This window comes from Myotis davidii, unplaced genomic scaffold (assembly GCF_000327345.1).
Source record: "Myotis davidii unplaced genomic scaffold, ASM32734v1 scaffold571, whole genome shotgun sequence".
NCBI classification, from domain to species: Eukaryota; Metazoa; Chordata; class Mammalia; order Chiroptera; family Vespertilionidae; genus Myotis; species Myotis davidii.
In genome coordinates, this window is record NW_006283136.1 from 1,868,125 (window position 1) to 1,879,826 (window position 11,702).

Below are 11,702 nucleotides of genomic sequence, written 5' to 3' on the forward strand. Positions count from 1 at the left end.
CCCTGAGGGGTCCCAGACTGCGAGAGGGCACAGGCCAGGCTGAGGGACCTCACCTCCCCTGAGTGCACAAATTTCTGTGCACCGGGTCTCTAGTATATATATAAAAGGCTAATATGCTATGTGTCCGACCATCTGACCAGTCGCAATGATGCACACTGACCACCAGCGGGCAGACGCTCAATGCAGGAGCTGCTGAATTGCAGTGACTTGGCAGTGGCGGTTCTCAGGTGATGCAACCTGAAACCAGAGAGGAGGGAGCCTGATTCTTTGCGGGGCTGCACAATTCTACTTTTGGCCGTGGGTTATGTTGTTGCTGGGGACTGTTGGCCCTGAATCTGGTTTACTGCACACTTGCGTTTGCATTTCACACCCTATATGACAGCAACTTTGCAGAGTGCCCTCTTGCAGTCTGGGACTCCTCAGGGGATGTTGGAGAACCGGTATCAGCCCAATCCCCGCAGGCCAGGCCAAGGGACACCACCTGCCAGAGGGACCCCTGCTCACTCTGCAGATGCCAGGGAGAGACTGCGGGAGGTTGGCACCAGGGTGTGTCTGGCCCATCTCACCTTCTAATTAGTTCCCTTTCAATGTGCATGAATCAGTGCACTGGGTCACTAGTCTATATATATAAAAGCCTAAAATGCCCAGTGTCTGTCCAGGTAATGACATCACTTAGCAACACCTGGCTTCCTCTCCCTTGCGACTAGCCCAGCCGTGGGCAAACTACGGCCTGCGGGCTGGATCCGGCCCATTTGAAGTGAATAAAACTAAAAAAAAAAAAGACCGTACCCTTTTATGTAATGATGTTTACTTTGAATTTATATTAGTTCACACAAACACTCCATCCATGCTTTTGTTCTTGCCCTCCAGTCCAGTTTAAGAACCCATTGTGGCCCTCGAGTCAAAAAGTTTGCCCACCCCTGGACTAGCCTCTTTGGAGTTTCTTCAGCACAGGAACACTTGCTTTATAGCCAGGTGGAAGCATTTTACACTGTAACCAAATGTCTGTGAAGTGTTTTCTGTGCCTCATCTCATTTTTTCCTCACAGAAGTCCTGGAGTAGGTAGATAGGAGACTCAGTGGAATCCTATTTTCATTTCAAGAGCTAGAAAGTTTAGAAATTTGACCTGACTGAAAAGAAATAAGAAATGATGGACCTTGAAAATGACTTCAAGTTTTCTCACTGCGCAGAATATAGTAAAAAACTGCTACAGTTAAATATTTTACCCTTTGTTCTCCCTGAGTGATCTACAATAATAATCTGCTTTGTGTTTACATTTACTTCTGTGTTGCTGACAATTACATGAAAGAAGTTGGGGTGCTTCACTGGGCTGGAAAAAGTTTAGCTGCATCAGAAAGCAGATCTAATTAAGCAAGTTTATTCTGTATAAAAGGCTAAGTTGACTCGTGCATGCACAATACATATAAAGCTCTTGCTGGCACCAGTCTCAAGTGTGTGTTCTGTCTTGTCAATCGTGACTTTGGTTGACACTTCTATTATAGAGAAAGGGCGAATAGCGATATTGAAATATTTCTTCTAATTAATTTCCTTTCAATGTGCACAAATTTGTGCACTGGGCCACTAGTCGAATATAAGTATATTCTGTATTTTTTTTGGTTTGAGCTGGGTGATACCTTAGAAACCATTTCAACCCATTTCTGAGTTAATCAAATGAGACATTAAAGACCCATAACAGAACTGATTTACGTCAGTGCTTCTCAAATTTATTTGTAGAAAGGACTTAAAGAAAATTTCAATCTTCATGGACCAAAACTTTTGTAAAAAACACTAAAAAAATAATTGCTTGAACATGAAATAAAGATAAGCAATGTCTTTATTAGATGTGGACATTTATGTTTTTTTGTTGTTTTCAGGGATGAAATAAAATAAATTATTTGTACTTTTAAAAAAAGATAGGCAACATATAAGCCTACTATTTTAAAATTAAGAAAAAGTTTGCATACAATAAAATCTACCCTTTTTAGTGTATAGTTATGAGTTTTGATAAGCACATACAATCATGTACCTGTAAGATATACAATAGTTCTAGTATCATTCTCAAAAAATTCCTCCTGCCCCTTTGTAGTTAACCCGTCCCCCCACCTGTAGCCAAATCTTTTTGTCTATTGTTTTTCTTTTCCAGAATGTGACATAAATGTAAACACAATATTTAACCTTTTGAGTCTGGCTTCTTTCACTTAGCATACTACATTTGAAATTCATTCATGTTGTTGTGGTACGAATAGTTCCTTTTTATTGATGAGTAGTATACCATTGTTTGGATATACTACCATTTGTTTATCCTTTCATTAAATGATTGACTAATTGTGTTGTTTCCAGTTTGGGGGTTATAAAGCTGCTAAAAACATTAGTGTATAAGTGTTTGAATATAAGTTTTATTTCCCTTTGGATAAATACAGAGGAATGGGCTTATTGGATCATATATAACTAAGAAATTGCCAAATAGGTACATAACTAAGAAATTGCCAGTTTTCCAAAGTCATAATTACCATTTTACATTCCCATGAGCAATGTATGAGAGTTCCAGTTGCCCATTTGGTACTTTTAATTTTTTGTAGCTGTTTTAATAGGTGCCTAATGGTATGACATGGAGCTGTGTGTTTTTGTTTTTTCTTAAAATGTTTTTTTATTGATTTTACTGAGAGAGGAAAGGAGAGGGAGAGAGAGAGAAATATTGATGTAAGAAAGAAACATTAATTGGCTGCCTCCTGCATGCCCCTCACTGTGGATCGAGCCTGCAACTGGGCCAAGGTCCCTCATGGGGGAAGCAACCACTGACCTTTTGGTGCATGGGACAATGTTTCTCAACCAACTGAGCCACACCGGCCAGGGCATTGTGGTTTTAATTTGCATTTCCCTAGTGACTAATAATATGGGTCATTTTTTCATCTGATAATTTGCCATCCATAAATCTTTCAAGACCCAACTATTTATTTTAATCCTCACCTGAGGATATTTGATATTTTTCCATTGATTTTCAGAGAGTGGAAGAGAGAGGGAAAGACACGAGAGAAACATTGTTGTCAAACACATTGATCGGTTGCCTCCTGCATGCACGCCGGGGAGGAGCCTGCAACCGAGGTATGTGCCCTTGATTAAAATCAAACCTGGCGGCTGATCGATCTCTCTCATCGATGTTTCTGGCTCTCTATCCCTCTCCCTACTTCTCTGTGAAAAATCAATAAAATATATTAAAAAAAAAATCAAACCTGGGACCCTTCAGTCCACAGGCTGATGCTCTATCCACTGAGTCAAACCAACTAGGGCTCAAGCCCCAAGTTTTTAATTATTAGATTCAACAGACATAAAATTACTCCGTTGCTGTAAAAGTTTTTAAATTCTTACACTGGAATTTCTGCTTTTATTTTGTCATGGGCTAGTGATGGGTAGCTGTTCTGCACTGGTCTAGGTAATGGTGGAACAGGGACTAGAACTCTGCTTTCTTTACTCCCAGGCCCATCCATTTTCCTCCATGTTACCACTTTCCCTCTCTATAGGCTCCTTTTGTTGACCCAAATAAAATTTGCTTTCTTTAATTATTTCATTCCCCTTAACTTAATATCTCATTCCTCTTGTACTTAATAAATTTAGTTTTCTTCATATAAGGTTATTTTTTTTTAATGTTTTGGTTAATAACTCCAAGATGGGAGACTGATGAAGAAGTTAAATGTTCCCTTTATTCCTTACAACTATCACCCACTCCCATTTCCTTGATGGGAAGTCTAGCTTACTGTGTTATCATTTCTGGGGGAAATGTAGGGGCACACAAAAAGTAACCTCTTTGTGTCTCTATCATTTCTGTGGTCTATCCCTCTGGGTCAAGAGAGGGTCTGTAGAGGAATTTCCTTCCTTCCTTTCCTTTTTTCCTTCCTTTTCAACTCTTGACTGCTGTACCTTGGTTCCTTGATAGTAGTGAAGAGACTGTTCTTTGGGCACTGAAAGTAGAGTAGAGACTAGACATAAGGTACTACTAAGTCTTGATTCTTCCATTTATGGTAGAGACAGGGACTGCAGTATAGGTTTGGGGCTATTTCCTGTATCATCATTAATGGAGAGAGAGTGTGAACTAAGAGGCAGCAGGGAGGAATTAGCCACTGATAAATTGTGTGCCACAAGCTGAGTTAAATAATGTTATTTTAATGCCATTAGCAAACTTAAAAGAGATGGAAAAAAGATAAGGGCTAAATAAAAAGGGTACATGTGTTGAGAAACAGTAAAGTGGGATTCCTGCCATGGGTTATGGATTGTGTTCCTCCTCCCCCCAAATTCATATTTTGAAATCCTAACACCTAATGTGATGGTATCAGGTGGCGGAGGCTTTTGGGAGGTGATTAGATCATGAGGATAGAGCCCTCATGAATGGGATTAGTGTCCTTAGAAAAGAAAACCCAGAGAGTTCTTTTGTTCCTGCCAGTGTGAGGACACAGTGAGAAGATAGCTGTCTATGAAGGAGGATGTGGGCCTGTACCACACACCAAATCTGCTGGAGCCTTTATCTTGGACTGCTCAGCTTACAGAACTGTAAAAAAGAAATGTTTTTGTTTAAATCACCCAGTCTGTAGTATTTTTTAAAAAATATGTTTTTTTTATTGATTTCAGAGAGGAAGGAAGAGGGAGAGCGTGAAAGAAACATCAGTGAGAGAGAATCATTCATCAGCTGCCCCCTGCACGCCCCCTACTGGGGTTTAAGCCTGCAACCTGGGCGTGTGCCCCAACCAGGAATCAAACCATGACCTCCTAGTTTATGACTTGATGCCCAGCTCCTGAGCCATACCCGCCAGGCTATAGTATTTTTATTATAGCAGTCTGAACAAACTAAGAACACTGGATTAGATTAAGCTATTCTGCTGCTACTATAATATTAAAACCTCAAAAGAAGCCTATTTAATCAAGTTTCAGGATAATTTAAATCTGCAAACTTAGTCCCTCCTTTAAAAAATATATTTTTTATTCTGAATATAATAAGATAGTTCAGTTATTGTTATTAACACTTAACATATAGGTAAAACTTGTAACTATCACTGTTCCTTTCCCCTGTGTCCGTGGCCGGCAAACTGTGCGTGGCTCGCGAGCCACATGCGGCTCTTTGGCCCCTTGAATGTGGCTCTTCCAAAAAATACCGGCTCTTCCACAAAATACCGACTTCTGTGCATGGGCCACGAAGTTTCAGTTGCACTGTACGTGCACGCCCGCACGTGGTATTTTGTGGAAGAGCCTCACACAAGGGGCTAAAGAGCCGCATGTGGCTCGAGAGCCGCTGTTTGCGGACCACGGGGCTAGGGCAACTATTTGTTGCATAGGACTATTCCATCCATTGCAGAAGATTTAGCACTTGTATTAGTTTCCTGTTGCAGCTGTAACAAATTACCACAAACTGCATGGCTTACCACATTTATTTTCACAGTTTTGGAGGCCAGAAGTCTATAATGAAGGCATGTGGAGACTTTGGGGGAAGATGGACATTTTTGAACCTACTATATCACCCTAGTTTCCCTCCACTAAATGCCAGTAATGCCCTCTCACCCCCAATTCATGAAACACCAAAAGTGGTCTTTCACATTACTACATGTCTCTACTACTTCTGGACCTTAAGAACTGCTGGTACTTTTAATTATCTTTCAGTTATCTTCTGTTTCTAAAATGATACGTTAAGTCAGTGATTCTCAACCTGTGGGTCGAGACCCCTTTGGCGGTCGAACGACCCTTTCACAGGGGTCGCCTAAGACCATCCTGCATATCAGATATTTACATTACGATTCATAACAGTAGCAACATTACAGTTATGAAGTAGCAACGAAAATAATTTTATGGTTGGGGTCACAACATGAGGAACTGTATTTAAAGGGCCAGAAGGTTGAGAACCACCGCACTAAGTGATGCAACAAGTGATACACTAAGAATGACTGATTATTGCATGGATAATTTGCCTTTATTTAATAAAATAAATGGTGTACTATAGATAGGATGGGAATCTGGGCCTCTAGTATTGACACTATCTGCCCGCCAAATCTCACAAATCCTATTTTAATCTATAGTTCAATAGACCTATGAACCTTGAAAATTTTGAAATACTTAATATACTTTTAAGTTTTCTGCTTTCGTATATTAACTTTTTTTTATAATTGCTGTTCCACTTATTTATGCATTATTGGTTGAATTTTTTTTAATCACTCAAGGATATGTTTTTTTATTGATTGTTAGAGAAAGAGGAAGGGAGAGGAGAGAGAGAAACATTGATCAGTTGCCTGCTCTACACGCCCCGACTAGGTATCAAACCCGCAATAACTCCAACCAAGTGAGCTACCTGGCCAGGGCTGTATATCAGCTCTTGATGCTTCTCAGTTGTACTGGAATGCTGTTTAGTTGCCACAAATTTTGGAGCAGATCCCTTTCATATATCATTTTATATTTTATCCATAACATTCACTTTTTTCTAGAGTAATATTCTTTTTGCTTTTTTTTTTTATTGCATCCCTACTTTTTAAAAAACATATGTTTAGCTTTTGGCCCCTACTCTCACAGCCATTGCAATACATTGAGCTCCATGGAGACAGCACTGGGGTAAGTGCGAGTTGGATGAGCACTGAGGAAAAATAATTAAACATGGACAAAGGAGATCCTAAGACACGAGAGGCAGAATGTCATCATATGCTTTCTTTGTGCAAACTTTCTGGATGGAGCACAAAGATGAAGCACCCAGATGCTTCAGTCAACTTCTCAGAGTTTTCTAAGTTGTCAGAGAGCTTGAAGACTATGTCTGCTAAAGAGAAAGGAAAATTTGAAGACATGGCAAAGACGGCCCATTATGAAAGAGTAATGAAAACTTACATCCCTCCTAAAGGGGAAACAAACAAGAAGTTCAAGGATCCCAATGTACTCAAGAGGCCTTCAGCCTTTTTCTTGGTTTGTTCTGAGTATACCCCAAAATCAAAGGAGAGCATCCTGGCCTATCCATTGGTGATGCTGCAAAAAAGCTGGGAGAGATGTGGAATAACACTGCTCTGCTACAGGTGACAGGCCTGGTGAAAGGAAGGCTGCTAAGCTGAAGGAGAAATACAAGCAAGCTAAAGGAAAGCCTTATGTGGCAAAAAGGGAGTCATCACAGCTGAAAAAAGCAAAAAAAAAAGGAAGAGGAAGAAAATGAGGAAGATGATAATGATGAATGTTAGTTCTAGTGCAGTTTTTTCTTGTCTATAAAGCATTTAATCCCTTTGTACACAACTTTTTTAAAGAAAAAAAATGTAAGGCGTGTAAGGTTTGTTTTTAAACTTTTTTTTTTTTATAGTTAACACACTACCGAATGTGTCTTTAGGTAGTCCTGTCCTGGTGGTATTTTCAGTAGCCACTAATCTTGCCTGGTGCAGTATGCAGAACAAATTAGTTATATATGGGGATGGTAGTTTTTCATCTTCAGTTCTCTGATGCAGCTTACATGGAATAATTGTTCTGTTAACTGAATACCACTGTGTAATTGCAAAAAAAAGTTTGTAGCTATTTTGTTGACATTATGAATGCTTTTAAGTAAATACAGTTGTTTTTTTAATGAAAAAGAGTATTTAACATGAGTGAAACACATGTTCATAGCATCAGATGAATGAGGGAAAGAAAACTGATGGCCTGGAGGGCAAGATAGCTCAGTTGGTTAGAGCAGTATTTCAATATGCCAAGGTTGCAGGTTCAATCCCAGGTCAGGGCACATACAGGACCAACCAATGAATGCATAAATAACTGGAACAACAAATCAATGTTTCTTTCTCTCTAAAATCAATTTAAAAAAAAGAAAACTGAAAAGTCTTACTCGGCCTGTTTATTATCTGACGGTGTGGATCTCCATAAGCTATACAAAAATACTTCCAGTGTTTTTCATTTGTCATTGATATATATCTTGAGTACCATATAATTTGGGGCAGTCTTTATTTTTTTTTTTATTAATAGTCAACTATTTGCCAGCGAGGAGTTGCACCAAGTTATTTTAACGTGAATTTTCTTAATCTACTTCATGAAGTTGGTAACATCCTCATTTTATAACTAAGGAAACAGGGCTAAATAAATTAGTAATTATCTCAAAACATCCTAGTGAATGACAGAACTAGGATTCAAACTCAGGTTTATCAGTACTATCCAGGCTCATAATGTTTATACTATCTATAACTCCCTAGCGAGCAAACGGAAGAAAATATGAAGAATGTTTTCTCTTAATTACTGGGTTTAGGACTGGCCAGAGGGAGAATTTTGATACTTTCATTCCAGTTGTTTGGTATCTTTTCCCCAGGGCACCTTGTGTCTTTTTGATGCTCTAAGTATATCTCTTCCTTGTCCGTCCCCCCCAGGTCCCCACATGTGCCCTGACCAGGCCAGGTATCAAACCTGCAACCCAGGTACCTGCTCTTGACTGGGAATTGAAACCGAGACCCTTCCCTTTGGTGCTCAGAGCCAGGGCTCTAACCACTTATGGCCAGGGCGCAAGTTTATAGTTTTAAAAAGGATGTCTGCTTATCCAAATTAATCTCTTTAATCAGTGTTGGGAGATGCCCATATAAGGCCTGAGAAATCACTTGGTCTGGCCCTGCTATGTCATTATGGATGAATTAATTAAATGTTTGACCAAATAGCAGGCTAATTTTAAGTTGATAATACATTTTTTTTTTAATTTCAGAGAGGAAGGGAGAGGGAGAGAGTGATAGAAACATTAATGATGAGAGAGAATGATTGATTGGCTGCCTCCTGCACCCCCCACACTGGGGATCGAGCCTGCAACCCAGACATGTGCCCCGACCGGGAATTGAACTGTGACTTCCTGGTTCATAGGTTGACACTCTACCACTGAGCCAAGCTGGCCAGGCTAAGCTGATAATTTTGTATGGCCTTCGAATGATGTTATAAATATCCAAATGGCCCTTGGCAGAAAAAAGGTTCTCCATTCCTGTCTTAAATGGTAGCATTTTAGGCAGCATAATAAAGTGAAAAAAATTTAGGCAGTTAAGAAAAGACTTGGGATAGGCAGACCATATTGTTGACAGGCTAGCTTCCCTGAGGATTGACTTAACAAGTTTTTGATTTTTCATAGCATCTTTTATTTCACAACTCACAAATCTCTTGATGGTTCCCATTTAGTGGCATTGGAGTTAGGATAGTTGGAGGGTAGTGGACAGCAACTATTTGTATGCCGTGGTCATTTTTAAGTTGAATTTCCGTATAAACAAATAAATTTACAAAGGAGCAAAAGCAGCCAGCATTGGTTGCTATTGTGGTAGAAGGGAATTTCCATGTCCATCAGCATGTTCTTTGTGCTTTTTGTGGTACTTTAGTACAATGTGAGTACACAAGGACAAGAGACAAAATGGTATGAACTCAGCTAGTAAATTCTATAAAAATAAAAAAAGATCAACACGTGCCTTGAGAAGCTAGCTTTAGGGTTCATTATGAGGCAGATGTAACAGTTCATGATCTCTGTGCTAGAACAAGCTTCCAGAGCAGTCTACCTATAGCAACATTTTAACTTTGAGAAGCTGCTGTGTAGATAAGTAAATGAAAATGGTGGAGTACAATAGACACTGAACTTTTAGATTAGCATTTAAGAAGTATAATAATACAGCACAGTATAACTGGACATGATGTAAAAATATTAGGGAAGCATTGAAAAATCTGAGGTTTTCTGACAGGTGGAAGCGCATGAATCTTGAAATTGTTCGCCGAATTTGTGCTGCTTTTGTCCCAATGGTTTGTACTTAATTACCTAACATAAAGTTGGTTGTTGGGCTATGTGAACTTCTCCTTCCCTTTGTTGACCTTAAAAATAAAAGTTATTTTACCAGCATAAATGGATTTATTTGGGAACAGCAGATACTTGCAATTTGGGACAAGCATGCTATAGCAAAAGCCACAGGCAAGTGCAACAAACAGGAAAGTTATTTTATGGAGAAAAAGGAAAACGTTGAGAGGGATTGTTTTGAAAGTCCGTTGGAGAAAAGCAATAAATAATTCAGGAAGATGACAGTTCAAGGACATGAAGATTTTTTGTTGGCAGAGTTGCTGTGGTAATCAATTTTTTAAAAAAATGTATCTTTATTGTTGAAAGTATTCCAAATGTTCCCCTTTCCCCTACACCCCATAGACCCTCCTCCACCCCGCACCTCCCTCCGAGGGCCTACCACACTATTGTCTGTGTCCATGGGTTATGCATATATGCATATAGTTCTTTGGTTAATCTCTTCCCACTATCCCACCCCGGTAATCGATTTCTTATAGGAGATGCAATGTGCAATGTACGTTTTCCTGTTGGGGCCTATAATCTATTTTTCCTGTTGAAGATTTCTTTTTGTTGTTATTATTTGTTTGTTTTTGTTGATCTTCACCCAACGATTCTCACTGAAAAATATTTTCCCAATGATTTTTCAGTGAGAGTGGAAGGGAGGGGGGAGAGACACACACACAGAGAGAGAGAAATATCAGTGTGAGAGAGACGCATCAATTGGTTGCCTCCTGCATGTGCCATGTGCCTTGACTGGCACTGGGGATGGAGCCTGCAACCGAGGTACATGCCTTTGACCTGAATTGAACCCAGGACCCTTCAGTCCGTAGGCCGACGCTCTGTCCACTGAGCCAAACAGACTAGGGCTCTTCTTTAAAAGAAAAGTTTTTATTGATTTTAGAGAGAGGGAGAGAGAGAGAGAAACATCCTTCTGCTGCCTCTTGCATGCCACCCCCACTGGGGAGCAAACCAATAATCTGGTCATATGCCATGGCTGGAATCCAACCAGTGACCTCTTGGTGCATGGGACAACACTAAACCAACTGAGCCACTCTGAGCAGGGCTGTTGAAGATTTCTTTTGTTGGAGTCTGTAATAGACAATTTTTCCTGTAATTGACATAGAGTGGTATGTGTGAGAGTTCCCCCTTCTGGCCTCCCAATTCCACTTTAGTGCGGTTTTCTTTATTAATTTTTATACCCTTAAAAAGTTGCATTTGTTTTTGGGATTTCATTTCTGTAAAGTGTGTTTTCTGATGTTGAGAATGTAAATTTGTACATACTAGAATTTGAGAACATTTGATTTAACTTGATGGAGAACTTAAAAGATAACTAGCATGAGGCCCTAGCCCAGCCGTGGGCAAACTACGGCCCGTCTGAAATGAATAAAAGTAAAAAAAAAAACAAAAAACCGTACCCTTTTATGTATGATGTTTACTTTGAATTTATATTAGTTCACACAAACACTCCATCCATGCTTTTGTTCCGGCCCTCCGGTCCAGTTTAAGAACCCATTGTGGCCCTTGAGTCAAAAAGTTTGCCCACCCCTGCCCTAGCCGGTTTGGCTCAGTGGATAGATTGTCAGTCTGTGGACTGAAGGGTCCCGGGTTCAATTCCCGTTGCAGGCTCCTGGCCCTGGTTGGGGTGCATGCAGGAGGCAACCAATTGATGTGTCTCTCTTACATCGATGTTACTCTCTGTCTGTCCTCCCTTCCACTCTCTAAAAATCAATGGAGTCCAGCCTGGTCGTTAAACATCGACCCAGGAACCAAGAGATCACTGGTTTGATTCCAGGTTAGGCACATGCCCAGGTTGCAGACTTGATCCCCAGTAGAAGGTGCAGGAGGCAGCTGATCGATGATTTTCTCTCATCATTGATGTTTCTATCTCTCTCCTCTCACCTGTTCTCTCTCTAAAACTCAACAAAAACAT

General features: G+C 40.0%; 1 protein-coding gene and 1 pseudogene across 1 annotated transcript in view; both read left to right on the plus strand.

Moving 5' to 3' along the window:
- The window catches only part of UBXN7 (UBX domain protein 7), an 81,200-nt gene that overhangs the window by 10,460 nt on the left and 59,038 nt on the right, over positions 1-11,702 (plus strand). The gene's annotated exons all lie outside the window — the stretch shown is intronic.
- On the plus strand, positions 6,625-7,217 carry LOC102758212 (annotated as a pseudogene).